This window comes from Dipodomys merriami, unplaced genomic scaffold, assembly GCF_024711535.1.
Source record: "Dipodomys merriami isolate MVZ:Mamm:240054 unplaced genomic scaffold, mDipMer1.0.p SCAF_6, whole genome shotgun sequence".
NCBI lineage: Eukaryota > Metazoa > Chordata > Mammalia > Rodentia > Heteromyidae > Dipodomys > Dipodomys merriami.
The window spans coordinates 37,503,237-37,521,883 of NW_027206179.1; the positions used below are offsets into that span (position 1 = coordinate 37,503,237).

The 18,647-nt window shown below is 39.0% G+C and overlaps 1 protein-coding gene across 8 annotated transcripts in view; it reads left to right on the plus strand.

Annotated features, from left to right (window-relative positions):
- The window catches only part of LOC138814048 (Krueppel-like factor 12), a 708,935-nt gene that overhangs the window by 466,806 nt on the left and 223,482 nt on the right, over nucleotides 1-18,647 (plus strand). The window contains exon 1 of one of the 8 annotated variants that reach the window (XM_070002826.1): nucleotides 4,258-4,329. The exons of the other annotated variants lie outside the window; for them this stretch is intronic. The gene's annotated coding sequence lies outside the window, so the exon portion shown is untranslated. Of the gene's footprint in view, nucleotides 1-4,257; nucleotides 4,330-18,647 lie in introns of those variants that run through there. 8 annotated transcript variants of the gene reach the window in all.

Consider the following 18,647-nt stretch of genomic DNA (forward strand, 5'->3'; position numbering starts at 1 on the left):
GGGGAAACCTATACAACAGTGTTACTCAAGACAATATGTTGGAAATGATTTGTACAACTTGGAGGAGGGCATGGGGGGGAGGGAAAGAAAAATGGGGGAGGGGGTAAACAGACAAGAGATGTAATCACTACCTTACTTATGTAACTGTAACCCACTTGACAATAAAATTTAAAATAATAACAACAACAAACCTGGTGACATAATTCTAACGCATGTCAGCAGTTGCTGTTGCTGTTAGAATGGCGGTGTGTTGGCGACCTGGCTGCCGGCTCTGCTTCCTTGGCTTTCCTTGCCATTTCATCTGTTTTCTCAGTGCTTCTCAGCAGCTGGCTTGGAGCAGATGTTCAGAACATAGACATGCAAACACATCAGACCAGTTTGTCAGAGTTGACATTAAAACTGTTGCTCTGTGATTACATCTGATAAACATTTTAAACCACTTGGCATTTTTCAGTGGGGGTGGTTTTTCACTTTTTTTTCTATTTGGAAACTAGAAGAACCATAGCAAACCCTTCTGAAAGTGCTCCATTCCATACCCAGAAAGGTTTGTTGTGTTGTGGTGGGTGTGCTGACTTTCACTTGCTTCCTATGATGTTCTGAAGTGTACTAGTTACACGACCTCAGAAGATGTGACCACTGCCATTCAGCTTTCTTCCATTTTGAAATAGTAGTCATGAGTGCCCAGAAAGCCTTAGTTCATAGTTCGTGTTTTGAAACAGGGTCTTGCCATGTAGCCCAAACTGTTTTCAAATTCCCAGTCCCCCTACTTCAGTCCCCTGTGTACATGGATTATAGGCATGTACCACTTTGCCTGGTGCACCACAGTTCATATACTTGAAACACCAGGTCAGCACTGGGATGCTATAATTGCAAAGACCATCTGCTTGTAGGCAGTAATTGTGAGCACGTACATGCACGCATACAAGCACACAAAGCCAATTCTTGGCTCTATAGGAATATCTGTATGATCTTAGACCTATGCTTCCTCATTTGTAAACTTTTTAAATTTTCTCACCTGAAAAGTGGATCTGATCACATCTGGCATGCCTAATTTCAAAGCTGTTTTGCAGGCAAAAGAAAATGAAGTACTTTTGGGAAAAGTTTAAAGCTGTGGAACATAAGAGGTGTGTGTTGTGTGTGTGTGTATGTGTGTGTGTGTGTGTGTGTGTGTATCAGTGTGTCAGTGTCAGTATGACTGATTTGATATCACACATTAAAGATTCATGCATTGTATGATTCTTCCCACTATGTCAAAGATTTGCAGAATATTCTAGAATTACCCTCAAGCATGCTGGGAAGTCACGTCTTCTGTGGCCTCCAGGGTGCATTGCTGCTGTCTGTTGGAACTGGTGGGTTATGCGAGCATTATGTGAAATTCTCCTGGCCACTTCGTACTTCATATTTCATCCATCCTATTTCTGAGTGCATGTCATTTGTATGACAAGTTTTTTCTTTCATGGAGCCAAAGCAACAGATCTGAGAATGATACAAGCTAGTAGATACATCTCAGTTTTTATTCAGATATCCTGAATTAGGTCACTTCAGCTTCATGTCCTCATTTATCTTATCTGGGAAATGAGAAGAAAATCGTATGCAGGGTTTTGAAGAAGATTATAGAATTGTTGGAGTAGAATAGCTTTATTTGAAAAGATGATGCACTGCTCATTTTAAAAACACTAAAGCATGCAAAGCCCATCTCCTTCCTGCCTCGAACTATCTGATAACGTTCCATGAATATCATTTGTAGCATCTCTGTGTGCATAAATACAAGTAAGTGCTGATGGTTTTATAGTCATAGCATCACATTCAGACTTTACATTTCCACACATATAGGCCCGTATTTATTCTGTTATTTTTTTTCTGGTTACTTCCAAACCATCCATAAGAAACCAATTAAAGGAGTTATTATTAATTTTAATTTAATGTCCTTTTACCAAATGATGATACTAATAAGTAGGAGCTGGGGGAACAACTTTCAGATCCGATTCTGGTAATTCTGTTAAAAACAACTGAATTAGACTTTCAATAACATTTTTTTACCTTTTTTTGGTTTGTGTTTGGTGTGAAAATTAGGAAAATTAATGACATTACTAGTCCCCCCCCTTCTTTTTAAACTAGTCTTTTTTTGGGGGGGTCCGGTCCTGGGGCCTGAACTCTGGGCCTGGGTGCTGTCCCTCAGCTCTTCAGCTCAAGGCTAGTGCTCTACCTCTTGAGCCACAGCGCCACTTCCCGCTTTTTTTCTTTTTTGCTTATGTGGTGCTGAGGAATCAAACCCAGGGCCTCAGGCATGCAAGGCAAGCGCTCTACCACTGAGCCACCTTCCCAGCCCTTAAACTGGTCTTTTAAATTAAGGTTCTTAATAATGGTTACATTCTTAGCCTTGTCAGAGTAGCTCCTGCCTGTAATCCTAACTAATCCTGAGATCTGCTATCTTGTTATCCTTGTAATGCTGAGAGCTGAGGACCAGAGTTAGGTGTCAGGCTGACCAGGATAATCTGTTAACCAGCAAAAAGGTGCAAGTAGAGCGCCAGCCTTGAGCAAAAAAAAATAAATAAATAAAAAAAAATTAAGGGATAGTGTGGCCAGGCCTTGAGTTCCAGTCCCCATACCCACACAAAAGAAAAATGCTTACTTTCTGATTTTTAACTGTTACCAGATATATTGAGCATTAATATATCCCTCAGAATATGAAAAACAGATTTCACTGCCATCTGTGATTTTTGAAGGCAAAGTAATCTTTTCTTCTTTGCTAGTTTCCTTCATTACTCAAGATGTCCATAGACTCTTGTGTGTGCCTGTGCTTGTGTGTGTGTTTGCCATTTCTGCCCAAACTCATATTCTTGCTTGCCTGTTTCAATTAGGTCTAGAACTCTACTACTTGAACTAAATTTCTGCTTCTGTTTTGTTGTTGTTTGTTTGTTTGTTTTCCCCCTAGTTACTTGGAGGTGATGTCTCAGGGACTTTCTGCTCAGGTCAGCTTTGAGCTACAATGCTCAACTTCTGAATAGCTAGGATTATAGGTTTGAGCCACTGGCACCTGACTCACAGACTGCTTTTGATTAGGTCTTGGTTTTTACTATTCTATATCATTTTTTCCTTTAGATCTTACCCTTCAACTTTGAATAGTTGAGTTAGTTGTCATGTCAGGAGATTTAAAAGTTATATTGTAATTACACTTTTTGATTCATTCTTCCTGGTTAATTGAAAATATGTATGGCATTTCTCCTTGGTATTTCATATCTGTGGTTTTTTTTCATATCTTTAACTTTTATTTTACTTGCTGTGCTTTCCCATTGACCAGTTTTTTTCTTACTGTGGTTTCAGTCAAGGTCTTATATTTTGTTGCTCCCAAAGTGGCATTCATCTCTGCAGTATTTCTTAAGCTTTGTTGGCTTATTTGCATTTCTTCTGATTGTTTTCTTCTTTATTTTTGAACCCGTGTACTTCTTCCTGAATGCATGTTTTGTACCTCTCTTTGATCTTTTTTTTTTTTTTGAGTCTATAAAAAAGTTTTACCTTTCTAAATTCTTCATCTGTTGGCTTGAGCTATTTCTCTGGTGCTGTTGGTCTTCATTGACCTTCTGCTTGCATTTGTCTTGGTTTTGATATTTGTTGCTTTTACATGCCATTCCCCGATGACCTCACTTGATTATTGCCCGTCATTCCCTGGGGCCAGCATTTGCCAAAGTGCAGAAGAGCAGAGACAGTGGTGGTTGGAGTAGGACCCGGATGTGTCCAAATCTGTGATTGGAGTTTATTTCAAATCCTGTGTAAATTAAGATGCCATGTTCATAGTCAGGTCCAGTGGCTCACAGTTGTAATCCTAACTATTCAGGAGACTGAGATCTGAGGATCATGATTTGAAGCCAGTGTGAGCCGGAAAGTTCATGAGACTCTTATCTCCAGTTAACCACCAAAAAGCCAGAAGTAGAGCTGTGGCTCCAGTGGTAGAACACAAAAGTCTTGAGCACAAAAGTTCAAGGACAGCAACCAATCCCTCAGTTCAAACTGCAGGACGGGAACCAAAACAAACAAACAAACAAAGACAAAAATGAAGATTCAGCGCCATATCCAGCAGTCCTGGATGAGGGAGGTGGCTCTATGAAATGGGTTCTGATGTTTGCTTTCTCCTTGTTGCTTTCTCTTCTTTATGAGCTATTGAGTTTGTTTTCATGTGATTTTCATGTAGATGTGTGTTCTAACCAGAGTCACTAGATCATCCCTTGGTACCTGTGATTTGTACTTTTAGGAAATCATGTCTTGCCCAAGTTCTGAGGGAAGAAGAACACACCAGCTTCCCGGGAAATAACATTTCCTACATGGTGACAGGTATGCTTTGGCAGTTTGAACTTGCAACACTGGTTTCCTTTTTTATTTATTTATTAATTTTTATTTTTATTTTGTGTGTGTGTATTCAGTAAATTGGAGAATTTCTTCCTTTTTCTTTTCTTTAAATTCCTGCTTTTTTCAAGCTGCCTTCATATTTTTGTATTTTATTTGTTTATTTTGATTAAGTATCTTACTGTGTAGCCCAAGCTTGTTGCTGCTTTAGACTCCCAAGGACTGGGATTACAAGTGTGTTTTATCATGCCCAGTTTCACTGGGTTGTCAAAGGAGGCAATAAAAAGTTTTTACCCTGTAATTTGTAAGTTCTGGGGCTTGAACTCAGGGTCTCGGCGCTGTCTGTGAGCTTCTTTTACTCAAGGCTAGTGTTCTACCACTTGAGCCTTGGCGTCACTTCCCACGTTTTCGGAGTGGTTAATTGGAGATAAGAGTCTCACTTTTCTGCCTAGACTGGCTTCAAATGTGATCCTCACATCTCAGCCTCCTGATTATCTGGGATTGTAGGAGTGAGCCACCAGGGCCTGTCTATTTTATTACTTTTAATAGGTGTTCCTTTTCAGGCACTGAAGGGAACATTTGGAGAGTACTGAAGTTGATGTAAGGATTAAAGATAGTGCTTTGTATGAGGCCTGCTAGTTCATTCCTGATTCTTTTTGTGCTTAATCACATTTCTATATTTCAATTGCCCCATCATGGATGAGGGGAATGATAATACTGCCTACTCCTTAAGGTTGTTATGAGAGTTAAATAGGAAAAAGTGCATTTCTGGTGTATGCTTGTAGTCTTCACTACTTGGGAGGCTTAAATAAGAGGGTTGCTTGAGTCCAAGTTCAAGACTCATCTCAGTAATGCAGCGAGACCTAGTCTCAGATAGTCAGACAAGACTAACACCATACAGAATGTCTTACAGTTAATGCTCACTGAAATAGAATTTTTAAAAATTATTTTAAGTTTTACAGTCTATTTGACTTTAGGAAAATTGGTTACAGAGGCCTGTGTTCCTATGTTCTCTTTACTGTGTTCAAAAAAGCCAGCCTATGCAGTGCGACTATTGTATCAGCATTTGATTTTAGGATCCGAGGACCTTGAATTTGCCCCTTTCTGTGGATCAGGAGCAGACACAGCTGGTTTTCTCTAGGAGGAAGCACAATTCTTGAAGACACTGGATATCCTGATTGTTGTCATGCACGTGCTGACTATTCCTCTCCTGTTTGTCATCAGAATCAGCAAGGACAGATTAAGCATTTCATATTTTCTAGACATTGGGATACAGAGAGGAATTGTATGCAGCTCTTCCCTCACGTCTTTGCTGTCTCAGGATAGACAGTAATTATTGTACCTTGATGTGATTAGTGCTGGCCTTGAACTCAAAATTCTGCCTGTCTCAAGAGATTATGGGCACATGCCTGGCCTATAATTTAAATTTTTGTTGTTGTTTTTGTTGTTAGTCCTGGGGCTTGAACTCAGGGCCTGGGTGCTGTCCCTGAGCCTCTTTGTGCGCAAGGCTAGCATTCTACCACTTTGAGTCACAACTCCACTTCAGGTTTTTGAGTGGTTAATTGGAGATAAGAGTCTCATGGGGACTTTTTTGCCCCTGAGTAGCTAGGGTTATAGGCATGAGCTATTGGCTTCCAGTTTTGGTTTTCTTTTCTCTCTCTCTTTTTTTTTAATTTGTAAGTTATTTTTGAACTAAATTGCAGATATAGTTCTTAGTGTTTAAATCAAGAACCTAGAGATCAAGACACTTTGCTTGGTCAGTTCTATTTTAGACTTCTTTTATGTGCTGAATTTTTTTCCCTGTGTATTAATATTACCAAACTTCAGATGTGAAGATGGAAAGTGTTATCAGTTCATCATAATTATGCTTATAAATTTCTTCTCCAGAGTATATTGTATAAAAGAGAATATGTAATTCTGGCTCCTGGCCTGTGCCAACATTTATCAGTCTCTGAAATACCGAGGGACTTTCACTAGGTTACACAATATTTATGGCAAAATTGAGGAACTGTTTAATGACTTTTGCTTGTGCTTCCCTTTTAAAAAGTTCCTTTTGGGATAAAAAGACTCCAACAGAGAAGTTATGGTGGAGGTGGAGGTGGTACTTTTGAAAAGACTGTATAGAAGGGTAGGAACTGAGTCATTATAGGTAGAGAAGTGGTAAGTGCAACTTACTTTTGAAGGAGCGGAATGATTGATTTATGCCTATCATTTCTGTTGGCTCTATGCTAGAATTTCAATGCATTTTAAATACTTACAACCTGCCAAATGGGGTAATGATTGAGCCCCATCTTGTCCCTTGATTGCTCTCAGTGGTGTTTGAAGACTGTTGAAACATCAGCTACTCAAAGATGGACCTGGCATGAATTTGTCATTCCCAGGGCCCATTGCTCTGGGAATGTCGAGTGCATGTATCTCAGAGACAGGTAAAGAGACAAAAAGTTAGGAATGTCTGTGTTAGAAGCCAGAGCACTTACTTCTTGTTCTTCCATAAACAGGGATGTTGCTATAATGCAAGAGCTTAATTATCATAGAAAAGTCTCTTTGTGGTTTTTGAATGAGAATTTGGAGCCCAGTGTGTTTCTTTGCGTCTGTCTGAGAAACCGAAATGATAAAAGCCCGAATGGCCCCTTTTTATAACCTGTAGTCTTCTCATGGAGTCTGTAGGAGAAGCTGATGTCAGTTCTGGCACAATAACAGCATCTTCCCTGATTTTCTTCTCAAGTCGTCCTGAAAACATCTATCTTAGAAATGTAGAAGCTTGCTGTTAGATGGCATTCCAAGAATTACATCATTTACCTGGCTAGTCAAAGGAGGAAGAAAAGAGCAATCAAATATATATCAATAGATTGGCAGGTTTGGTAGAAAGGCCTACGAGGAACATGATTATTTGATATTCACAGATTTTAAATTCCTGTGAATTTGTTTCTCATATTTAGGCCCTGATATGTATCTTTGCAGTACATGTGTGAATAAAGAAATAATGTAAAGTGTGAAAGAGAACAAAAGAGTGATAATGAGGAAAGGTTGAACATATTAGCACTCAGTTTTAATCCCAGCTCATTGGGTAGCTGAGGCAGGAGGATCCTTTGAGTTCAACAGCTCAAATCTGGGCTATATATAGAGATGAAGGGAGAGAGGCAGAGAGGGAGGGGAGAAGAAGAGAAGTGAGAGAAGGAAAAACCCAAAAACAAAGAAAGAAGAAGTAAGAATCTGTGGCTTTAAAAAAAAACATTTTCCTATGCAAAAAGTGTTCATAAGCAAAACAAATCCATGATTATATATGATTGATGAAAAAAAATGAGATCCTGAGAAACAGACAGGTGAATCATCATATACAATCTATGAATGTGGAAAATTGCTTGGGTTAAAGTTAATATCTAGTAGCTGAGGGGATGGTCTAGTTTCTTGGAGTTAGCTATGTAGAAAATGTCAACTTTCCTAAACACTTTCCTGAGCCTCAGCGAGGCTGTTTTGGTAAAAATACCTTGGATTTCCTTTAGGCTATTGTTCACTATAATAGCAACTCTATGATAAAAGTGCTTTTCTAAAAACAATATTGAAGATATTTACAATGATTAGTCTCAGCAATTACATACCCTCACACTTAGCAACAAGTGTTAAGTGTTAAATGTGCTTTTTGACCATTCTCTTTGCCTAAGCTTATGTTTCTTTTAAATGCACAGTGAACAAGAACAAAAAAAATGCTTTTGTGTTGAACTTTCAGAGGATTTCCCTCTGCTCACTTTTTCCTCATTTTTTTTTGTATTATAAATTAAGCTTCATTTATTTCCCTAACAATAAAATAATTGCTTATGTGGCATGATGAATATAGTTTTCATCTTTTGCAAGATCCGTGTTTTGAAAAGTCTTACTTAACCAATGAAAAGAAGGAATCATTCTAGTTGAGAAAGCAGAGGTAAACATTCTCTCTGAGGTATTTGATATATACAAAAAGAATGAAGTAACTGGTATGTATATTATAAGGTATAATAACAAAAAGAAACTCAAGTCACAATTCCAAGTATTTTTAAAGTCCTTTAGTCCTAGAAATGACCATTACAAGAATTTTATTTTATGTTACCATCTCGATTTTTATAATAATTTTCATTATATATAGCTTCATATTCAAAAGAATTCATAATTCCTTAGAAAGGCAAAATCAAAGTTCAACAAACTAGACCACCAAGTAGGGTATACTCCAAAGGGTTGGGCTAGGGCCAAAGAGAAAGAGGTAGAGGAACGAAGAGGAGAAGAGGGGGAAACACAGTCAAGAATTCAATGTATATCCTACAAAATTAAGATGAGTGAGGGAATGCATGGGTAAGGAGGGATGGGCGAGCATATTGAAAAGGCAACATTGATCAAGATACATTGTATTTATAAATTGCGTTGTTAAATGACAATTGCTTTGTATAACTACTTAAAGAAAATAATAAAAAGAAAAACTATATTAGTTACTTTTTGCTTGCTCTGGACATATGAAATAGGTGTATGTTCTTTTTGTGCATGTACATGTACTGTTGCTACTGGAGCTTGAACTTAGGGCTTCAGGTTCTTTGCTTCCTCCCACCCCCTCACAGCTGGTGTGCTCTGCCATTTGAGGTGTGTGTTCAGCCTGGCATTTTGCTTTTTAATTGGACTAGGAGAGAAATAGAAGTTCATGGAGGGATAAAGAAAGGTAAATACTGCCAAAATAGGTAGATTATTTACAAGTTGGAAATTTGCAAGTGGAGCACCTGGGTCCTTGAAATGGTCCTTTTATCAGATTTGAAGTATTACAGGGACATGTTGTACCTGTTACATTATTCTTTTTAAGACATGTTCAGTGTCTCCACAGAAGTCTTTAATTCTTGTTGCTTCAGAAGAAACAAAAACCCACCTAAGCCTCATATTTGAAAGAACTTACTGTTCAAGTCCATTCAATAATTTCTTACCTTTTTTTCTTTTGGTGGTGGTGGTCGTGGGGCTTGAACTCTGGTCCTGGGTGCTGTCTCTGAACTCTTCAGCTCAAGGCTAACACTCTACCACTTGAGGCACAGCACCACTTCCAGCTTTCTGAGTGGTTTATTGGAGATAAGAGTCTCATGCCCCGCCCCCCCCCCCCCCCCCCCCCCCCGGGCTGGCTTTGAACAGCGATCCTCAGATCTCAGCTTCCTGAGTGGCTAAGAGTTCAGGCATGAGCCACCCGCGCCCCGCTAATTTCTTATCTTTTTGATGCTGTTTGCTAATTGAGCATGTGCTAGGGACCATGTTGTTTTGTTTTTGCCTTTATTCTTTTCTAGGAACTGGATGGGTTGAGTATCTCTAAAGTAAGTAGCTATAGTGGCTTTAAAGGCATTTATCCATACAGGGTAGGGAGAGACTGGTGAAATAAATTCTGTCACCTGCTTCATAACACCATTGCTCAACAGTGGACTTGATACTGCTGGTGGTGGTTCTACAGGATTATAATAAAGCAGAAACATGCTTGCTGCCATGTGACGTTGTCGCTGCCCTAATGTTGTTAGCCCCATGCTTACATGTTAGTGACAGTAAGTGTGTTAAACAAATCTAATGTCCTGAAAGCACAACACACTGAATTATATGGAGTGTGTAATACTAGAAATGATAGCAAACACCTGTGTTGGTGGTGCCTGTGTTTACTGTTCTTTTTATTTTTACTTCAGTGGGTACTACTACTGACAATTTTTTTCCACTCTAAAATAGTGTAAGCCAGGCACCTGTGCTCACTCATCCTTCTTGGTTCAACCCAGGTGCTGTCACTCAGACTTTCCATCTTCTCTCCCTTTAATTCCCATTCAAATGTTAATATTTGTGTTCATAGGAAGGATCAAAAAAAGTTATTTAAAAGCAAAGAAACTCATCAGAGTTCAACATTTCTGCCTTTATTCTGGCAGATGAAGTCTGGTGCTAGTGGCTCATGCCTATAATCCTAGCTACTCAGGAAGCTGAGATCTGAGGATTCCCAGTTTGAAGGTAGCCCAGGTAGGAAAAGTCCTTGAGACTTAGAAGGGAACTGTGGCTCAAGTAATAAAGCACCATCCTTGAGGGAAACAAACCAAGGGGCAGTGCCCAGGTCCTGAGTTCGAGTCTCATTACTGATACCAAAAGCAAAACAAAACTCAAACAGTGTATGCCATGCAATTTGTACCACTCATATTCACATGTCTGGTGATTACATTATTCTCTTGTGTTTGGTTTAATATTGTGTTGTTTTATTCCTTATGGCTCTAGGAGTGATAGTCTGTAGTATCTTGTACACTCCAGATGTGCAGTAAACTGTAACATTTAGTTTTATATGTTGAATTCCATGATATTTGTACCATGATGAAATCCAACATTTCTCAGAACTTTGCCCTATGGTTAAACCATTACCCAGGACTTTGGGACAGTATATATCAGACTCATATCTGACAAAAATATCCTTCAAACATGAAAGGGATTTTCTATTGAAAGATGAAAGTTAAGCTGAAAGAGACCTAAAGGAAACTAGAGGTGAAAAATTAGGAGCAGTGGAGAAAGTCACTGACAATGAACAGATCCTGACCAGGTGAAGGAACTGACAAAAGGACTCACAACTTACAAGTCTTACAACTTAAGAAGTTTAATATTTATTGTGAAAACAATAAGTAGCTTTTCAAGAGCTTTACTAAAGAAATTGACACAAGGAGATTGCATGTCAGAACTGAATGATCATCAAAAGCATTGGATTGACTAGTATGTAGGCTTACCAGATAAAGTGCTGGAATCTTCACTCAGCATTGTAGAGAAAAAAAAAAAGGAAAATGTTTAGGAGATTAAAGGAGATTTAATTGAAATCATAAGGAGAGTTAGAAATTATACTGAAGTGTAGCTTGGCCACTTTGGTGATGGTGCTAATGGAAAGCTAAGGTTTATATATAGTAAGAGATCTTCTAAACCCTATGTGTATTCTCTCTCTCTCTCTCTCTCTCTCTCTCTCTCTCTCTCTCTCTCTCTCTCTCTCTTTCTCTCTCCACATGCACACGTACATATATACATATATATATTTTAATAGGGCAACCAAAGTTCTTATGTTCCCTAAAATATAACTTTTATATTACATATTCACTATGTATTTGAGTTTTAGATGTTTAGATGAAAATGCATGTTTCCATAATGGAAGTTTTTAAATGGGAATATATAAAGTTGCAGTGCATGTTGAGCTTCAAGATTTCCTTTGCTGATTTATGGAGAAATTAATAAACGTATTGATTAACTGCTAGTGTAGAACTTTTTTGCTTGGTCTTCTGAGAAAGGAACAAATCTGCACTATGAATGATATTATTCTACAGCAAGTGATATTGTATTTTAATCGCTTTGGTATTAATTCATGGTTCTTTTCCATTACCTCTCGTTTTGAGTTATTTCTCTTAATGACTTTCTTGGTCAATCAGTTACTTTTCTATTCTCAGGCTTATTAATAAAGTAATTGGATCACTTTCTCATACAACTTTGAAAAAATGCAGAGGCCAGTAGTCCTTTTGACAGTTTCTATGGTAGTGAATCATTTTATTGGTTTTATTAGTGAATAGTTCATTTTATGAGGGTCTGGTGGCTTTTACATTTCCTGACTTCTTGCATATTTAAGTATCTGTTTGTTTACCTAAAGAATATTTTGTCTTGCCATCCTTGAGTTGTACTAAAAATTAGTAGACATTGTGTCTTTGCCTTTGGCAGACACCAGCCTAATTTTTTTTCCCTCTCTGTGGAACTGAATTTCCCTTTCCTGTTTGAACACTTGAAATTTCTTTTTCTTTAGGGAGAGTTTATACAATTATTATTTTTCCACCTAGTTTTAGTTCTTCAGGTTCAGCAGTTTTTGAGTTTTCTTCATGCCTTTCATCTTTTCTACATGTATGCGCACACATACACACACACACACACACACACACACACACACACACACACACAGAGTTTTTCTCCTTTCTACTGGAACTGTTTTTTTAAATTATTAATTCAAATTTTAATGTTGTTTCTGTATTTTTAGCTATCCATCCTCATTTTTTGTTTTTATTTTATACATTACTACTTCATTGACACATATTTTCATCTGTTTTGTATTTGTCGACTGCAAAATCTTTTAAATGTTAATTAGTTTGATTCCAATCTTGAGCCCCTCTTTTCTCATCTTTTATTTCCCACTCAAAGTTCTCTTAAAAGGAAACTTTTCTGTTCTACATAGTGTGTTAATTTAGGGATGATTGGGTTTTCTTTCCTTCTCTTCCGAATGCTTTCCCTTTTTCCCTATCTATCGTTTTTGTTTTTTTTTCCCCTAGATTTTGCCCCATAATTTGTGCATATTATTCCGTTTTGTCTTGCTATTGTGGGCAAATACTCTGCTTGATGTGTTGGTTAATTCTTATTTCTCCTTTGAATACCATAATTGAGGCTTGTCTCTTTTCCGGTAGGGGTTATCATTTGAGAAATGGTTTTTGTCTCTTCTCTGTGACTCAAGGTGAGGAGCAGGAGGGCCTATTCTGAGCAGTTACTGGACTGGGTTAAGTTGATATCTTTGCCCATCTCCCCATTCTGGCCACACTTGAACCATAGGACCTTTGCCCAGGAGCATGTGCATATAAACTTCACACTGGTTCAACATCTTTCAGGGAGGTCATAAGACTAGTCCTTGAGGAGCTGGGTGCAGTTGTTTCCTACTATGGCCTTTCTCTTTCTCAACAGGAACATTGTTTCTATTTTGCGTGTGTGTCTGGGGGGCGGGGTTGAGAGGGCGGGTTCTTTTTTAACATATGCTGGTATTTGAGCTTGAACTCAGGCCCTCACATTCTCAGGTAACCATACTCCTACTTCTGGATGGTTACTTGGAGATAAGAGTCTCATAGACCAGGATTGCGTTTGAACTATGATCCTCAGATTTCAGTCTCCAGAGTTAAATCAGATTAACAAGCACCAGTGCCTGGTTCAGATTTTTCATTTATTAAAAAACTGAAATGTTGGCTCAGTGATAGAATGCTTGCCTTGAATGCATGAAGCCCTAGGTTCGATTCCTCAGTACCACATAAACAGAAAAAGCCAGAAATGGTGTTGTGGCTGAGTGGTAGAGTGCTAGCCTTGAGCCCTGAGAGACTCAAGGACAGTGCCCAGGCCCTGAGTTCAAGTTCCAGAACTAGCAAAAAACCAAACCAAAACAAAAAAAACAACACTGAAGTGTTCTCCACAGAGTAATTATTTAAAATTACCAATAGCCAAGTTATTTTACACATTTTTCCAAGGTCCATTATATTCAGAAAGCAAAATGATCTTGACTTTTCTCTTCTGTGTGTTGTGATCACAGTTTCTTTTGCTAACATAGACACAAGTGACTGTAAACTTCTGTCCTTTAAGGATACTCTTGTTAGATTTTCTGATTTTCTGTGAGTTTTACAGGACGAGGTTGTCCATACCTTCATGAGACCATCTCTTGGTGGGCATGAACCTTTGTTGGTACTGAAATAAATCCAGTTCTCACTGAGGAAAACATATACATCTTTACTGTGTTCCTGGTGACTCATTAAGTCTGTAAAGTGCAAAGGAGCAGCAGCAGGTCACAATAGGGAGCAATTTCAGCCAGGAGTGTGTCACCTTATATTGATCTACTTGCTATTTGTTTCATTTATGTTTGGTGCTGCTTTACGGCAGCACTGATTACTGTGAACTCAGTCTGCCACAGAGCAGCCGATAAAGTAAGCTGAAATGCATCAGGTTAACAAGAAACTCGCAATCAGCCTTCACATTTAGTTTATGATGTGGACATATAATAAACACAATACTTTAGTACTCAATAGGATTGCGTATTGAAATGACACAGAAGGAAATTTAATTATTTGTAATGTGTATTAAAATTGGCCATCCCTAGATGGGAGGGGAGGCTCAGTGATAGGGCTGTAGCCTTGCTAAGCATCAGGCCCTGAGTTCAAATCCCAGTTACTTACATAAAGAACTAAACAAAACAGTGAGGCTCGGATGTAACTCAGTGACAAAGCACTTGCCTCCCAAGTGCAGCATCCTGGGTTTGATCCACAGTACCAAAAAAGAAAGGACCAAAAAAAAAAAAAAAGTTGTCTTCTCCTTAGGAAATTGAGCTGTAGCTCAAAGTGCCTTGAGCAAAATAGTTCAGGGACAGAGCCCAAGCATTGATTTGAAGCCCCATGACCGATAAAAGAAGAAAAAAGTAAAATATAAAATAAGCCGGCATCCATAGTTCAAGGCTGTAACTTGTAGCTTTACTCAGGAGGCTGACATTTGAGGATCCTGGTTTAAAGCCAGCTGGGGCAGGAAAGTCTATGAAAGTCATATCTCCAGTAATCCAGCAAACAGCCCGAAGTAGCGCTCTGGTGAGAGTGTGAGGCCCCGGGTTCTAGCCCTAGTATGAATGAACTAACAAGTAAATGAACAAAATCAACTGCCTCTGACTGAGGAACCTGTCTGCTGTTGCGAGTGATTATTCAGTTGTGTTGGTAACTTTTTTTTGTTGTTGGTTGTGGGGCTTGAATTCTGGGCCTGGGCGCTGTCACTGAGCTATTCAACTCAAGGCTAGCACTATACCGCTTGAGCCACAGTGCCGCTTACAGTTTTCTGGTGGTTAATTGGAGATAAAAGTCTCAAGGACTTTCCTGCCTGGCTGGCTTTGAACTGTGATCCTCAGATCTTAGCCTCCTGAGTAGCTAGGATTATAGGCATTAGCCACCAGCACCCGGTAATTTTATTGCTGCTTCTAATGATTACAAGTTAAACCTTAAGGACTGTTTCAAAGAATTCAAGTGACTCTTCACTGGAATATTTTCCGTCATATTCTCTCAGTGTGAAGAGGGAAGTTTCTTATTGTCAGTATTTCTTTTTCCTGATGAATTCTAACTCAAAACATGAAAATAGTCTTAAAATTCTTACACAGTTTAACAGGTTTAACAGGTCATTCTTTTTTATTTTCTGCATATGAAGTTCTACCCTGCCCCATTTATTAAGGCATTGCAGAAATCTGAAGCTTTCTTTGGCATTCAGCACAACCAGCATTTTTTTCCCTGTCAGTTTGTTAATTTCTTGGTTTGTGCCTCTTGGGTATATTTAGTAAACATTTAATGATTGTACAACACCAAAAAGTCTGTTGATTTGACCAGTTGCATTGTATATCCAGTGAACTTCTGAGTAAAAAGCCTTTTTTTTTTTTTTTTTGTCTGTCTGTGAGGCTTGAACTCAGGGTCTGGACACTGCTCCTGAGGCTCTTTGTGCTGAAGGCTAGTGCTCTACCACTTGAGCCACAGCACCACTCCTACTTTCTGAGTGGGTCTTTGGAGATAATACCTATGGGGACTTTGCTGCCCAGACTAGCTTTGAAACGCGATCCTCAGATCTCAGCCTCCAGAGTAGCTAGGATTAGTGGAGTGAGCCAGCAGTGCCTAGCTCAGAAAACATGTTTAAAGCTTCCCTTTTCCCCTAATGATTCATTTGATAAATTTGGTTACAAATTCAATTAAGTATTCCTAGTACATGCTGCCCCTAGGGTGTAGAACTGTCATTGTGATTAGGAAGTCCGTATAATGACAATTGTTGTGGAGGAAACTGTTTGCTATTCAGATAGGATGTCTTCACTTTGAGCCTAAGGAGATATCCTCCTCACCCTGCCTTTCTCAAGCAGGGACCTCAGAACAATTTGCTTTATAGTTTGGTACCTTGCTAACTTTTCCTGTTTTGGAAGACACAGTCATGGAGGTAGACTGGAAGTGGTGGTTTAGGCCAGATAGCTTATTTGTACATCTCCTGACTAAAAGCCAGTATTCTTAGCATTGAATCTCTTATGGTTTATTACTGCTTCTACGCTAGAGGCTGACAGGGGTCAGAAGCTCTGTCTGGGGCTTGGTTGCTGTGCTTTATTTTGTTAAGGAAGTTCATGTGTTTGGATCGCATTATGACTCTCCTCCAAATTATTAAATTTGGTTTAAAACCTTGTAAGTATGTTTGTGTCCATCCTCCACGTTTTTTCACTCATGTCATTTTCCCCCCTAAAGTCTAGATTACACATGGGAATGAGAACATGTGATATTTGTCTTTGTGTGCCTAGGTTATTTCCCTTGCATGATGAGCTCAGAATCCCTCCATTGTCCTGCAGATGACATAATTTTATACTCTTTAATGGTTGAGTAATACTCCGATATGTGTGTATACATATATAAGTTGATCTGTGCTTGTTTCTGTAATTTGGCTCTTGTGAATGGTGCTGTAGTAAGTATGGATGTACAGGTATTTTCTTAGATATATACAAGAATTGAATAGATGGATTCTATGGAATTCTGTTTTATATCTTTTTGAAGAACTTTCATACTGATTTCCGTGGTATACTACTTTACTTTCCCTCCAGCAGGGTATAAGGCTTCCTTCCCACCCTACCCACCCCCACATCCTCACCAACATTTGCTGTTACTTGTCTCTGATGTTAGCCATTCTGACAGGTGAGATTAGAATTCCAGGATCCTTTCTTAGCCTAGATTTTTAGACCTTGCTAAGTTCTAAATAATGTTCTTAGCTTTGGGGACTGCTGTTTATTATATTTAACATTTCTAATCCGGACCAATTTAACTTTGAAAGCCACTAACCAGTTTTCTAATTTTCCAGGATGCTGTCTGACTGAATTTTAATTTTTTTGTAACCTATAATTTTGTTTGAAAAACACCCCTCCATTCCTCTCTGCTGCTCCCAGCCCTTGATTTAGCCCATGAAAAATGGGTATTTTGACAGTGCTGCACTGAGAAATGTTTTCCAACAAAAACATTTGGTAAAATACACAAAGGATTTATTTGGATATGTCTAAGAGCCTAAACATTGGATTCAGCTGCCAGCATGTTTTTTGTTGGCTAATCTTCCTTCAGTGTTTCTGCATTTTCATAGGCCAGCTGCCAAGTTGTCCAACATTCTGGTACCTCTTGTGGGTGGAAGTGGGCATGTGTGTGGGAGGGAGGGAGGGGTATAGAGTTGGAAGCACTAGAATGCTTCTGTGTGCAGCTAGTTGGCATGTGTTAAGACTGGTAGAAGTTGGTCTCACCTGTCTGGAGGCATGTAGTGCTGAGGAACTTCGTTGGCCTATCCTTCATGGCTTGAGGAAGCCTCACAGATACCCTGTGACCATTGATTCAAGACAATCAGAACTTAGCCTGGGTAGGAGGGAATCAAGATGGTGCAGCTGAGCTCTACTCTGTTGTTATTGTACAAAGAGAAGGCAAAAAGTACTTACAACAATTCCTTATAGGTTTATAAGTACATTACCACATTTTCTCATTTGATTAAAAAAAACTATGACATTGATTAAAAATGCATTACACTCATAAACTGACAGGAAATTTAAACCTCTTTGTACAACTACTTAGTAATAAAAAAATAAAAAGAGAGGGGGCTGGGATGGTGGCTCAGTGGTAGAGTGCTTGCCTCGCATGCATGAGGTCCTGGGTTTGATTCCTCAGCACCACATAAGCAGAAAAAAGCCGGAAGTGGTGCTGTGTGGCTTAAGTGGTAGGGCACTCACCTTGAGACGAAGAGCTGAGGAGCAGCGCCCAGGCCGAGTTCAAGCCCCATGTCCAACAAAAATAAAAATAAAAATATAAAAAGAGAAAGCTACTGAAGCAGATAATACTCCTAATGAGGAATTAACCACCAAACTGGAAGTGTTGTTGCTATGATTGAAATTTCTCTTCCTAGAGTCTACCTCTGTGTTCTCTCTATGAAGCACCAGAAATAAGGTGTGGCCTCTAAAAGGCCAACTAACCTAATGCAATAAAAGATTGCACTCTGCTCCTACCCCTACCTAGCTCCAGGAGATCTATTAGTAACAAAACCATTGGTTGTTAATGGTAAGAACTAGAGGATTTGCAGATTTGAGTAGCTGAGATGGTCCACTGTCAAAAAGGTCCCTAAATGTTAAGAATATAAACATGACAACATGAAGATTCATGTTTGTTTTATCTATCAGGTAGACACAAACAATGCATTCTCGCTCCGCTGCATTAAATGCGAGGTATGTTGGAAGCCGGTAGAGACCAGGAGAGAAGAAGACTGCTGGAAGGGTTCTGTTTTGTGTGTGCACTGCATGCTCTGCAGGTGTGCTTGGTGCCAGGCATTATGCTGAGCTCTCAGGTTACAAAGATAAATAATGCACAGGGCTCTGCCTCTTCTAGCTTTTAATCTAGTGGAGACCGAAGCATAGCTCAGGAAATGACTCCTTCAGTATGGAAAAGGCTGGGGAATCTTTGGGTCCATACGTGAATGACAGCTAGAAAGATAAGTAAGGGTGCTGTTGTGAA